We start from the raw sequence: 14,602 nt of genomic DNA, 5'->3' as shown, positions 1-14,602 counted from the left end.
TTGAAGCATGTGGGGACAGTAGACTGGGATAGGGAGAGATTTAAATATGCCCGTAAACACACCAGCCAGCAGGTCTGCGCATGCTCTGAGGACACGGCTAGGGATGCCGTCTGGGCCGGCAGCCTTGCGAGGGTTAACACATTTAAACGTCTTACTCACGTCGGCCATCGAGAAAGAGCCCACAGTTCTTGGTAGCGGACCGCGTCAGTGGCACTGTATTGTCCTCAAACCTGGCAAGAAAGGTGTTAAGTTTGTCTGGAAGCAAGACGTCGGTGTCCGTGATGTGGCTGGTTTTCCGTTTGTAGCCATGATTGGCTGTAGGCCCTGCCATATACATCTTGTGTCTGAGCCCTTGAATTGCGACTCCACTTTGTCTTGTCACGAACCGGCTCGAAGTTCGTAACAAAAAGAGAGACAATGTGGAGACAAGGAATAACAAAATATATTTATTAATTAAAGTAAACTAAATACAATTAACAATGGTGTGTGTAATCAGAAGTGTAAGTGAGTGGTTGCGTCCATAAATGTGATAATGAAGGGTGTTGAAAGGTGTCAACGCATACAAACAAAACAGCCACAAAAATGCCACAACCAAAATCTATCAGTGTGTCTGCATGGAGAGAGTCTCCTCAGTGAATGGGAAAGAGTTGCATTTATTCTGGGACACACCCGAGCTGAGGTGTGTCCCATTTTGCTGACGACCCTCCTGGCTCCGCCCACCGACATCCTATTAAGGAAAACAAGAGCAAAGAGAAAGAATTCGGCAGACAGAGTGGGAGGGTCGTCACCAACAAGGGAGGGTCGGGACCAACAAGGACCCCGGAACACTATACCAATCACACAAACAAATTGACCCAGCCTCTCAAATTGATGAGGGGGTAGGTGTTCACACTTCCACAGGCCTCAGCAACCTTTGCGCACAGGAAGCTTTATAAGAGGAAAGAAGAAAAAGAGACCAGAAGAGAACAGACAGGAGCGACGGAACAGGACAATACCAAACAGTCAGTCACGTAGACATTCAGGAACAGGACAATACCAAACAGTCAGTCACGTAGACATTCAGGAACAGGACAATACCAAACAGTCAGTCACGTAGACATTCAGGAACAGGACAATACCAAACAGTCAGTCACGTAGACATTCAGGAACAGGACAATACCAAACAGTCAGTCACGTAGACATTCAGGAACAGGACAATACCAAACAGTCAGTCACGTAGACATTCAGGAACAGGACCATACCAAACAGTCAGTCACGTAGACATTCAGGAACAGGACCATACCAAACAGTCAGTCACGTAGACATTCAGGAACAGGACCATACCAAACAGTCAGTCACGTAGACATTCAGGAACAGGACAATACCAAACAGTCAGTCACGTAGACATTCAGGAACAGGACAATACCAAACAGTCAGTCACGTAGACATTCAGGAACAGGACAATACCAAACAGTCAGTCACGTAGACATTCAGGAACAGGACAATACCAAACAGTCAGTCACGTAGACATTCAGGAACAGGACAATACCAAACAGTCAGTCACGTAGACATTCAGGAACAGGGCGCACAAGAGAGCTCGTCAGCAACAAGCTCCATCGAAAACACCATCTCAGGGTCCTTCTCATTACATTTTGGCAACATCAACATAACAGCATTTTATTTAACATTTATCACCAATTTAAATCTGGTAGTGTTCAGCGGTCTTCAACAGCTGTTCTTTAGTACCTCATTCTAACAGTTTCTCTGATGGAAAGTGAATGAACTCGTCTACATTAGACGCCATAGTCAGAAGTAAATACAAAAAAAAATCTTGCTCCGCTCCTCTGCTGAGCACACCAGACCAAACCACAACAAGAGAAATGACAGTCACACTGGGCACCACAGAAGAGAGATGAGATATATATATAGAGCTTCCCCAAAACCTACAGTAACTCAATCCAAGTCTTCGTGCAGTTTTTCAGTGGGAAATTACGCACTGGAGCCAGTTGGCAAGAAAATAAACTACCCAGCACACTGGCAGATTCCCCCAAGCCACGGATGTGCCCCCGAGACAACTGCTCAGTCCACAGACACCACACAAAAATAACAAACAAAATAACCGCGCCCAACGTATTCCAAAGTGAAACACATCTCTAAGCCTAACAGGGGAAAAAGGCTATAGCTCCGGGTAGTAAGTGTCACTACCCTACCCAAATCTCCCACTGAGGTACACAGCTGATTGTACCCACCTCAGACCAATGTCCCAAGTGCGAGTAGAGCAAGAGTCTCCAGCCTGGGCAGGGGCCTGGAAACTTAACACTATAATCTCTCCAACGCAGCACACAACCAACTATCCACCGCAGTGGCAGGATTACCAAACAAACAAAGGCAACCAATACTGGGCACCAAACATTACAAGTCAAACAAGCTGTAACAAATGATGCAAACAAAACACCTACAGAGATAAACATTAACTCCACGTTTTCTCCCAAACAAATACCTTCAAGATCCCAGACGAGCCTCCACTTATCACGAACCGGCTCGAAGTTCGTAACAAAAAGGAAGACAACGTGGAGATACGGAATAACAAAATATATTTATTAACTAAAGTAAACTAAATACAATTAACAATGGTGTGTGTGTAGTCAGTAGTGTAAGTGAGTGGTTGCGTGTTTACATGTGATAATGAGGGGTGGTGAAAGGTGCCAACGCATACAAACAAAACAGCCACAAAAATGCACCAACCAAAATCTATCAGTGTGTCTGCATGGAGAGAGTCTCCTCAGTGAATGGGGAATAGGTGCATTTATCCTGGGACACGCCCGAGCCCAGGTGTGTCCCATTTCGCTGACGACCCTCCTGGCTCCGCCCACCGACATCCTATTAAAGAAAACAAGAGCAAAAGAAAGAATTTGGCAGACAGAGTGGGAGGGTCGTCACAGTCTCTATGCTGACATTTTGCTTGTTTGATTGCCTTGAGGAGGGAATAACTACACTGTTTGTATTCGGCCATATTCCAAGTCACCTTTCCGTGGTTAAATGCGATGGTTCCCGCTTTCTGTTTTGCGCAAATGCCGCCATCAATCCACGGTTTCTGGTTAGGGTACGTTTCAATAGTCACAGTGGGTACAACATCTCCTATACACTTCCTTATAAACTCACTCACCGAATCAGCATATACATCGATATTATTCTCTGAGGCTACCCAGAACATATCCCAGTCCGCGTATCAAAGCAATCTTGAAGTGTGGATTCCGATTGGTCAGACCAGCATTGAATAGTCCTTAGCACGGTACTTCCTGTTTGAGTGTCTGCCTATAGGAAGGGAGGAGCAAAATGGAGTTGTGGTCAGATTTGCCGAAAGGAGGGAGGGGGAGGGCCTTGTATGCATCGCGGAAGTTAGAGTGGCAGTGATCCAGTATTTTTCCAGCCTGAGTGCTACAGTCAGTATACTGATATAATTTAGGAAGCCTTGTTCTCAAATTTGCTTTGTTAAAATCCCCAGCTACAATAAATGCAGCCTCAGGATATATGGTTTCCAGTTTGCATAAAGTCCAGTGAAGCTCCTTGAGGGCCGCCGTGGTGTCGGCTTGAGGGGGGATATACACGGCTGTGACAATAACCGAAAATAATTATCTTGGGAGATATTATGGTAGGCATTTGATTGTGAGGAATTCTAGGTCAGGTGAACAAAAGGACTTGAGTTCCTGTATGTTGTTACAATTACACCATGAGTAGTTAATCATGAAACATACTCCCCCGTCCTTCTTCTTCCCGGAGAGATGTTTATTCCTATCAGCGCGACGCACAAAGAATCGAGGTGGCTGTACTGACTCCGACAGCATATTCTGAGAGAGCCATGTTTCCGTGGAACAGAGTATGTTACAATCCCTGATTTCTCTCTGGAAAGCAAACCTTGCCCTGATTTCGTTGACCTTGTTATCTAGAGACTGGACATTAGCGAGTAATATACTCAGAAGCAGTGGGTGGTGTGCGAGCCTCCAAAGCCTGACCTGAAGACCGCTCTGTCTTCCTCTTCCCCGGAGGCGTTGTTTTGGGTCAGCCTCTGGAATCAGTTCAAATGCCCTGGGCGGTTCGGACAAGTGATCCGCTTCGGGAAAGTCGTATTCCTGGTCGTAGTGTTGGTCAGTTTAAGACGCTCTGATATCCAATAGTTATTTTCCGTCTGTATGTAATAACACTTAACATTTTATGGGCTAACATTGTAATAAATAAATAAAAAATACTTCAAAGTTTCCTAAGAGCTAGAAGCGAGGCAGCCCTCTCTGTCGGTTCCATCTTCCAATGAACCCTTATATGAGTCATTCTACAGTACAAATTGCAGTCCAAACCCCCAAAAAAACTATATTAAAAAAACATAGGGGTCTCCAAATTTACGTAATTCATTTCTATCATGATATGTTCTAATTCAATCCAAGGCATCAACAAACATATGGGATTACACCCATCTCCAGCATAGCTATATGATGAGTAGTTTGTCTGCAAACATTTAGGAGAAAATGAGTGAGCAAGTTGGTAAATCTTCATGTATTTTTAAGAAATTCACTACCGAACCTCTTATATTTCAAGAAATATGTAAAGTACGGTTTTGGGACTCAAATACATGTTTTCTGGGATGTACATCTGTCCAAATAAAAGACAGCCAACCATATGTTAGCTATGGGGATTAAATCAAAATTGTCCAAACCAAAACAGTCATGACCTAAACAATTTACACCATAGAGGTATATAGAGGTCTAGTCTTTGTTTCTGTGCCATTATGACTGTCACAGGCAGCACCACTGAGGCTATCTCAATTTTAAACTTGCATGCGCCATGCTCTACCAACTGAGCTACAGAGGACCACCATGTGGGTAGTGGAAAAGTGCACACTTAAAGAAAAAATATAGAGTATTAAAATGCATAGCCAGCAGGGGGGATCCCACCCTCCAAGAGCCCAAACATTGACATCTATTTAGATAAAACATAGACCTCTATAATGTACAGTAGTGTACTGTGTTCTGTGCTCTACTGTACTGTGCTCTGCTGTACTGTACTGTATTATACTCTACTAAGGCCTTGGTAACTAGTTTCAACAGTTTCAACAGTTGGGCGTAAAAAACATTTTTTTTTAACGCTAGCTCTTCCTCCATCTCCCCTAGTGGAGCGGGACAGAAGCTCCTTAGGGGACAGATAGAAAAACCTACTACCGCACCACTGAACAACATCTGAGAGTGACACTGATGTCAAACACATGTTTCCCTGCAGCCCAACAGAAATAGATAGCCCTATTTAGAGGGATGGTTTGCATGCGGACTCAGAGCACAAATGCTTGCAATCCGGAAGCCGCACAAGGTTTTTACACAATCAGTCATTCAAAAATAATTCACCCTATATCTTTGTTTTGCTCGTGCTAAAATGTCATTTGGTTCCAAAAGACGACACGGGCAGAGCAGAAAGCCAGACGCCGTCCAATCAAATGTCCGGAGGAACAAGAAAAAAGGAAAAGACAAATATATTCAGTAGCAAAGAGGAAAACCGAAGAGTGTTCTGGTGGAATGGGACTATATGTACTGCAGCTGTTAAACCTCTACCGCTTCTCTCTCCCGGATCCGGGATCCGCCTCAACAAAAAAGCTGACTAGCATAGCCTAGCCTAACAGGACAGGGATATCATATAATATAATTTTCATGAAATCACAAGTCCAATACAGCAAATGAAAGATAAACATCTTGTGAATCCAGCCATCATTTCCGATTTTTTAATTGTTTTACAGCGAAAACACAATATGTATTTCTATTAGCTAACCACAATAGCCAAACACACAACCACATATTTTCACCATGTTTCCACCGCATAGGTAGCTTTCACAAAACTGACAAAATAGAGATAAAATTAGTCACTAACCAAGAAACAACTTCATCAGATGACAGTCTTATAACATGTTATACAATACATTTATGTTTTGTTCGAAAATGTGCATATTTGAGGTATAAATCATAGTTTTACATTGCAGCAACCATAAAAAATAGCACTAAAGCAGCCAGAATAATTACAGAGAGCAGCGTGAAATACATAAATACTCATCATAAAACATTTATGAAAAATACATGGTGTACAGCAAATGAAAGATAAACATCTTGTGAATCCAGACAATATTTCCTATTTTTTAATTGTTTTACAGCGAAAACACAATATAGAATTATATTAGCTTACCACAATGGCCAAACACACAAACGCATTTATTCACCGCAAAGGTAGCTTTCGCAAAAACCAGCAAAAGATATAAAATTAATCACTAACCTTTGGACAACTTCATCAGATGACAGTCTTATAACATCATTTTATACAATACATTTATGTTTTGTTCGAAAATGTGCATATTTATAGCTACAAATCCTGGTTATACATTGTGAATACGTAGCAACGATTCACCAGTATCTCCGGAGAGATTTTGGACACTCACCTAATCTGACCAAAGAACTCATCATAAACTTTACATAAAAATACTTGTTGTATGGCAAATGAAAGATACACTGGTTCTTAATGCAACCGCTGTGTTAGATAAAAAAAAAATAACTTTACCATAATATACAGCTTGTGAGACAGCACTCACCAACACGGCGGAGAATAGGAGTCAACATTTTACACAGAAATACGAAATAACATCATAAATGTTTTCTTACTTTTGCTGAGCTTCCATCAGAATGTTGTACAAGGAGTCCTTGGTCCAGAGTAAATCTTTGTTTGGTTTTAGAATGTCCATTTCTTCTGTCGAATTCGCGCCACAATGCTAGCCAAGGTTGCTAACATTCCCATCCTCTCTTGGCGCAAAGAACGGAAAACTCCAAAAGTCCCAATAAACGTTGAATAAACTGATAAAACTCGGTTGAAAAAACCTACTTTATGATGTTATTATCATATGTATCAAATAAAATCAGAGCCGGAGATATTCGCCGTGTATACCGAAAGCTTTTCAGAAGACAATGTCGAGCTCCCCCGCGTGCCTTCGAAGACAAAGAAAATACCGGACCTGTCACTCCAAAGCTCTTATTCGACCTCAGATCAAGCTAGACACCCCATTCCACCTTCCACTGCCTGTTGACATCTAGTGGAAGGCGTATGAAGTGCATACATATCGATAAATAAAAGCCAGTTGAATAGGCAGGCCCAGGCCTCGTTTTCAGATTTTTCACTTCCTGTATGGAAGTTTGCTGCCAAATGAGTTCTGTTTTACTCACAGATATAATTCAAACAGTTTTAGAAACTTCACAGTGTTTTCTATCCAATAGTAATAATAATGTGCATATAGTATGATCTAGAATAGAGTACGAGGCAGTTTAATTTGGGCACGATTTTTTACAAAGTGAAAACAGCGCCCCCCTATTGACAAGAAGTTTTAAAGTCCTGATCCTTTTCAGATGTAGAAGATCCTGTCAAAGTTATGAACAAAAATCAGATTTTACTAAAACACATAGCAAACTAGAATACTATTTGGCCCTTAACAGTGAGTACACAGTGGCAGAATACCTGACCACTGTGACTGACCCAAAATTAAGGCAAATTTTGACTATGTACAGACTCAATGTGCATAGCCTTGCTATTGAGTAAGGCCGCTGTAGGCAGACCTAGCTCTCAAGAGAACACAGGCTATGTGCCACAAAATGAGGTGGAAACTGAGCTGCACTTCCTAACCTCCTGCCCAATGTATGACCATATTAGAGACACATATTTCCCTCAGATTACAGAGACCCAAAAAAGAATTTGAAAAACAAATCCAATTTTGATAAACTCCCATATCCATTGGGTGAAATACCACAGTGTGCCATCACAGCAGCAAGATTTGTGACCTGTTGCCACAAGAAAAGGGCAACCAGTGAAGAACAAACACCATTGTAAATACAACACATATTTATGTTGATATATTTTCCCTTTTGTACTTGAACTAATAAACTCAGCAAAAAAATAAACGTCCTCTCACTGTCAACTGTGTTTATTTTCAGCAAACTTAACCTGTCTAGGATGAGGGTGCCGCTAGCGGCACTCCCCCCCCACCCCCACTGAAAAGGCAGAGCCGCGATTTTTTTTTTAAATATTTAACTTTCACACATTAAAGTCCAATAAAGCTAATGAAAGACACAGATCTTGTGAATCCAGCCAACATGTCCGATTTTTAAAATGTTTTACAGGGAAGACACAATATGTAAAGATGTGTCACGCCCTGGCCTTAGTATTCTTTGTTTTCTTTATTATTTTAGTTAGGTCAGGGTGTGACATGGGGAATGTTTATGTTTTTGTTAGTTTTGGGTGTTTATATGGTAAAGGGGTTATGGGGTGTAGTATATGGGTTTGTGTTGAGTGTAGATGTCTAGCGTTGTCTATGTATGTTTAGTTGTCTAGGAGAGTCTATGGTTACCTGAATGAGTTCCCAATTAGAGACAGCTGATTTCGGTTGTCTCTGATTGGGAGCCTTATTTAGGGTAGCCATAGGCTCTCATTGGTTGTGAGTAATTGTCTATGTAGAACGTTTGTAGCCTGTATGTATGTGCACAACGTTTGTAGCTTCACGGTCGTTTTCTTGTTTTTGTTTAGTGTTTAAGTGTTTTTGTTTCGTTCTCCTTCTTCTTAAATAAAAGAAGATGGCTTATTTTCCAACTGCTGCGTTTTGGTCCGTCAATCCCCCACACGATCGTGACAAGATGTAAATCTATTACCTAAAAACACATTAGCATAATCCACCATCTTATATTTGTCCACCAACACCAGTAGCTATCACCAATTCGGCTAAACTAAGATATTTATAGCCCCTAACCAAGAAAAAAACTCATCAGATGACAGTCTGATAACATATTTATGGTATGGGAAAGGTTTTGTTAGAAAAATGTGCATATTTCAGGTAGATGGCATAGGTTACAATTGCACCCATCGTCACAAATGGACTAGAATAACTACATAGAGCAACGTGTTTACCTACTTACTAATCATCAAACATTTCGTAAAAATACACAGCATACACTAATTGAAAGACACAGATCCTGTGAATACAGACAATATTTCAGATTTTCTAAGTGTCTTACAGCGAAAACACAATAAATCGTTATATTAGCATAGCACATGTGCAAACATTACCCCAGCATTAATTCTAGCCAAAGTGAGCGATAACGTAAACATCGCCAAAATATATTATTTTTTTCACTAACCTTCTCAGAATTCTTCAGATGACACCCCTGTAACATCACATTACAACATGCATATACAGTTTGTTCGAAAATGTGCATATTTAGCCACCAAAATCATGGTTAGACAATGGGGAAAGTAGCCCAGCTGGTGAGAAAATGTCCGTGCGCCATATTAGACAGTGATCTACTCGTATACATAAATACTCATAAATGTGACTAAAAAATATAGGGTGGACAGCGATTGATAGACAATTTAATTCTTAATACAATCGCGGAATTACATTTTTTAAATTATCCTTACTTTTCAATACAGTTTGCGCCAAGCGAAGCTACGTCAAAAAACATGGCGTCCTAAGCCACTAACATTTTTCGACAGAAACACGATTTATCATAATAAAAATGTCCTACTTTGAGCTGTTCTTCCATCAGTATCTTGGGCAAAGGATCCTTTCTTGGGTCTAATCGTCTTTTGGTGGAAAGCTGTCCTCTTGCCATGTGGAAATGCCAACTGCGTTCAGCATGAACTGGAAGCGTGCCCAGCGATTCACAGCGTTTCAGAAATAAATGTCCCAAAATCGCACTAAACGGATATAAATTGCTATAAAACGCTTTAAATTAACTACCTTATGATGTTTTTAACTCCTATAACGAGTCTTAACATGACCGGAGAAAGATTACTCCCAACACTAATGCTTGGAACAGGTGCGGGTCGGTGTCCTCCACGCGCATGACGCAGCTGCAAAAGACTTACTAGCTACAGGGTTTTTTAATTTATAGTGCCTGTGAACGCGCAATCGACCCCATTCAAATCGTCATCACGTAAAGGCATCCAGGGGAAGACGTAAGCAGTGTTCGTATACTCATAGGAATAACATTGGCTTTAAAACTGACTCCAGAACAGTGGCCAAAATTTATGAAATCTGACTCCATGTCAGGGAAATTGCTGTAGAATGGGTTCTGTTCCACTTAGAGACAAAATTTCAACTCCTATAGAAACTATAGACTGTTTTCTATCCAATAATAATAATAATATGCATATTGTACGATCAAGAATTTTGTAGGAAGCCGTTTCAAAAATTACACGATTACCATAAATAGTGACAACAGCGCCCCCAGCCTCAACAGGTTAACATGTGCAAATATTTGTATTAACATGACAAGATTCAACAACTAAGACAAACAGAATTAACTTCCAGACATGTGACTAACAGAAATTGAATAATGTGTCCCTGAACAAAGGAGGAGGGGGGGGTCAAAATCAAAAGTAACAGTCAGTATCTGGTGTGGTCACCAGCTGCATTAAGTACTGGTACAGGGACTCTGGGCATCTGGTCCAGCAACTGTGGGTTTGTGCCCATAGGCGACGTTGTTGCCATTGATGTCTGGTGAGGACCTGCCTTACAACAGGCCTACAAGCCCTCAGTCCAGCCTCTCTCAGCCTATTGCAGACAGTCTGAGCACTGATGGAGGGATTGTGCGTTCCTGGTGTAACTCGGGCAGTTGTTGTTGCCATCCTGTACCTGTCCCACAGGTGTGATGTTCGGATGTACCGATCCTGTGCAGGTGTTGTTACACGTGCTACAATGAAGATCTGTGAAGTTATTTGGATTTTTACTAATTATCTTTTAAAGACAGGGTCCTGAAAAGGGACGTTTCTTTATTTGCTGAGTTTATTTACTGTTCATTTAAAAAAAAAAAATACTTTGGTTTATTATCTATTTTTTCTTGCTTTGGCAATGTAAACATATGTTCCCCATGCCAATAAAGCCCTTTGAATTGAACTGAATTGAAATTGAATTGAAAGAGAGAGCGAGAGAGAGAGAGGGAGAGAAGGAGAAAGACAGAGAGAGAGAGAAAGAAAGAAAGAAAGAGAGAGAGAAGAGAGAGAGAGAGTGAGAGAGCGAGATGGAGAGACAGAGAGAGGTGTGTTGGGGAAACATACAATGTTATAAAATTCATGTAAACAGGTGTGCTGTTAAAATTACAGTTCTTTCCCCCGGGGCTGTGGGGTGAGACAGGGAAGCAGCTCGATCCCCAAGGAGAAAAAGATGCATCAAAATATAAATACAGTATAAGCTACATAGGCCTACAGTATACAATCAGTGGCCAGTTTATTAGGTACACCCAGCTAGTACTTTGCCTCCAGAACATCATGAATTATTTGGTGCAGGACTCTACAAGATGTGGCAGTCAAATGTTGCTCAATTGGTATCAAGGGACCCTAACGTGTGCCATGGAAACATTCCCCACACCATTACACCACCAGACGGTACCGTTGACACCGGGCAGGATGTGGTCATGGACTCATGCTGCTTACGCCAAATCCTGACTCTGACATCAGCATGACGCAACAGGAACTGGGATTCGTCGAACCAGGCAATGTTTTTCCACTCCTGAATTGTCCAGTGTTGATGATGACGTGCCCACTGGAGCAGCTTCTTCTTGTTTTTAGCTGATAGGAGTGGAACACGGTGTGGTCGTCTGCTGCAAATAGCCAATCCGTAACAAGGACCGACAAGTTGTGCGTTCCGAGATATAGTTCTGCACACCACTGTTCTACTGCGTCGTTGTTTGTCTGTATGTGGCCTTTCCTGTTAACTTGCACGATTCTTGTCATTCTCCTTCGACCTCTCATCAACGAGCTGTTTTTGCCCACAGGACTTCGCATGACTGGATGGTTTTTGTTTGTGACACCATTCTTGGTAAACCCTAGACACTATCGTGTGTGAAAAGCCCAGGAGGCCGGATTTTTCTGAGATACTGGAACCTGCGCTCCTGGCACTGACGATCATACCACGCTCAATGACGCTTAGGTCACTCGTTTTGCCCATTCTAACATTCAAATTGAACAGTAACTGAAAGCTTCTATGCCTGTCTGCCTGCTTTATATAGCAAGCCACGGCCACGTGACTCACTGTCTGTAGGAGCGAACCATTTTCGTGAACGGGGTGGTGTACCTAATGAACTCAAGTATGACAATTGGGTATTTTTTCCACCAATGCATGTCACTGTATTCTATGTCCACTCATGTCAGAACTTCTACTTCCTGGCCCAGGAAAAACTCCTGACCCTCACAGTTTAGCTGACATAATTTCAGCTGTACAAACCCTTACCTACAGTGGATTCGGAATGTATTTTGTTAGGTTACAGCCTTATTCTGAATACAATTGTTTTTCCCCCTTATCAATCTAAACAGAATACCCCATAACGACATCCCAATACCCCATAATGACATCCCAATACCCCATAATGACATCACAATACCCCATAATGACCCCAAAAACAGGTTTTTAGAACATTTAGCAAATCCCCCCCCCCCCCCCCCCCCCCCCAAAAAAAACCCTGAAATATCACACGTAAATAAGTATTCAGGCCCTTTACTCGGGACTTTGTTGAAGCAGCTTTGCCAGCGATTACAGCATTGAGTCTTCTTAGGTATGACGCTACAAGCTTGGCACACCTGTATTTGGGGAGTTTCTCCCATTCTTCTCTGCAGATCCTCTCAAGCTCTGTCAGGTTGGATGGGGAGCATCGCTGCACAGCTATTTTCAGGTTTCTCCAGAGATGTTCGATCGGGTTCAAGTCCGGGCTCTGGCTGGGCCACTTAAGGACATTCAGAAACTTGTCCCGAAGCCACTCCTGCATTGTCTTGGCTGTGTGCTTTGGGTCATTGTCTTGTTGGAAGGTGAACTTTCACCCCTAGTCTGAGGTACTGAGCACTCTGGAGCAGGTTTTTTATCAACGATCTCTCTGTACTTTGCTCCGTTTATATTTCCCTCAATCCTGACTAGTCTCCCTGTTCCTGCCACTGAAAAATATCCCCACAGCATGATGCTGCCACCACCAAAGACAGGGTCCTGAAAAATATCCCCACAGCATGATGCTGCCACCACCAAAGACAGGGTCCTGAAAAATATCCCCACAGCATGATGCTGCCACCACCAAAGACAGGGTCCTGAAAAATATCCCCACAGCATGATGCTGCCACCACCAAAGACAGGGTCCTGAAAAATATCCCCACAGCATGATGCTGCCACCACCAAAGACAGGGTCCTGAAAAATATCCCCACAGCATGATGCTGCCACCATCAAAGACAGGGTCCTGAAAAAGGGACGTTTCTTCTTTTGCTGAGTTGATATCTTTAGTACGAGTTTGATGTAATTAGCGGCCCTGTGTCAATCAACGTTACTATCCAGTAGTATGACATTTACATTCTCACTGAGCTCTGAGAGTTTGATCAGCAGTATCTTATGAGGCAGGACAACAGCGTTGGTTTCCAGGACAACATCGTATCAAAACACAGCCTATCACATGCTGTATAAGTCAACATGGCAAAGGAACCAAACTCTGTGTCATGGTGCACTTTGTCACCATGACACAGAATGTTAATAATGACTGTGTGAGGTTGAACTTCACAATGCTGTGTGACCTACCATCACATAGGCCTACACTAGTGTTACACAGCACACAGTCATGTACGTAGAGTTAAAAACAGCACAACTAAACTGCAAACAATTTCAGCAGGCCTCGTCTCAAACTGATATTTCTGCTTCGTCCCCTTTCCGGCAAATTACTTAGTGGCCTCATGGGTGGAAAGTTATCCATATTTTTCATAATTTCATAATTAGTAAACATATATTTTTTTTTAAATGCAGAAAGTTCGGTGTTTCTACCTAAAACGTTGTTTTATATTTCAGTCTTATGTGACGTATATAAAGTGTAATAGTGGGATGCAAACTTAAAAATGTAATACATTTCAACTCTATATCTGACATGGTACAGATGTCTTCTTTTTTTAAGCCCGTAACCACGTGTGTGAGGTGGATACTTTTGTTTCAAAGTAGATTTGTTTAAGACTGCTGTACCAAGAATCACTTGATTTAGCCCACTGCAGTAAGAGGTTAAGTGAAAGACAGACGATTTCTGGCATTTATGGTATAGCCAGGCAAGTTGAGCCTGCCCTGTGGTTGCCCCATTAGGCAGGTGATTTTTAAGAACTGAATTCCAGCAGCCTAACATTGGGGCTACAACTGGGGCTTTCATATCCTGCTACACTAGAAGTATAACTTCTGGTCAGAGCGCTAGCCACTCTCTCCTTATTTAAAAAAAATCTTGCATTCAATTCCCCCTCTCTGTTGCACATCACAATCTTCCATTTCCCCTGTCACACTGGGATCGATGGCTGATTTTAGATTAAATCATCAACCCTGTTACAGTCAACCTGTTACTTTATTTTGCACTTAATAGGCACTTACTATAGTATTTTTGTTATTCATTTAATATCTCTTGAGATGGGAATATGAGTTGAACATAAGCTCTTCATGACAGAAACAGATTATGGCAGTTTTTCACATTGGGCACCAAAAAAAGACTGCCTTTCAGACCTTAACATCAATACATAGGATGTGTGTTATAACATCCGGGTTCAAAGGCCAAACAGTTG

General features: G+C 41.9%; 1 long non-coding RNA gene across 1 annotated transcript; it reads right to left on the bottom strand.

Annotated features, from left to right (window-relative positions):
* Nucleotides 1-6,775: 6,775 nt before the first annotated feature.
* On the bottom strand, nt 6,776-12,436 carry LOC129813567 (uncharacterized). Its single transcript, XR_008753176.1, has 2 exons — nt 10,290-12,436; nt 6,776-7,992 (listed from the first exon to the last, which is right to left on the bottom strand). It is a non-coding gene; the product is annotated as an uncharacterized LOC129813567 (long non-coding RNA).
* Between the last annotated feature and the right edge of the window lie 2,166 nt (nt 12,437-14,602).

Source organism: Salvelinus fontinalis, chromosome 17 (genome assembly GCF_029448725.1).
Source record: "Salvelinus fontinalis isolate EN_2023a chromosome 17, ASM2944872v1, whole genome shotgun sequence".
NCBI lineage: Eukaryota > Metazoa > Chordata > Actinopteri > Salmoniformes > Salmonidae > Salvelinus > Salvelinus fontinalis.
This window is presented reverse-complemented; position numbering and strand designations above follow the sequence as displayed.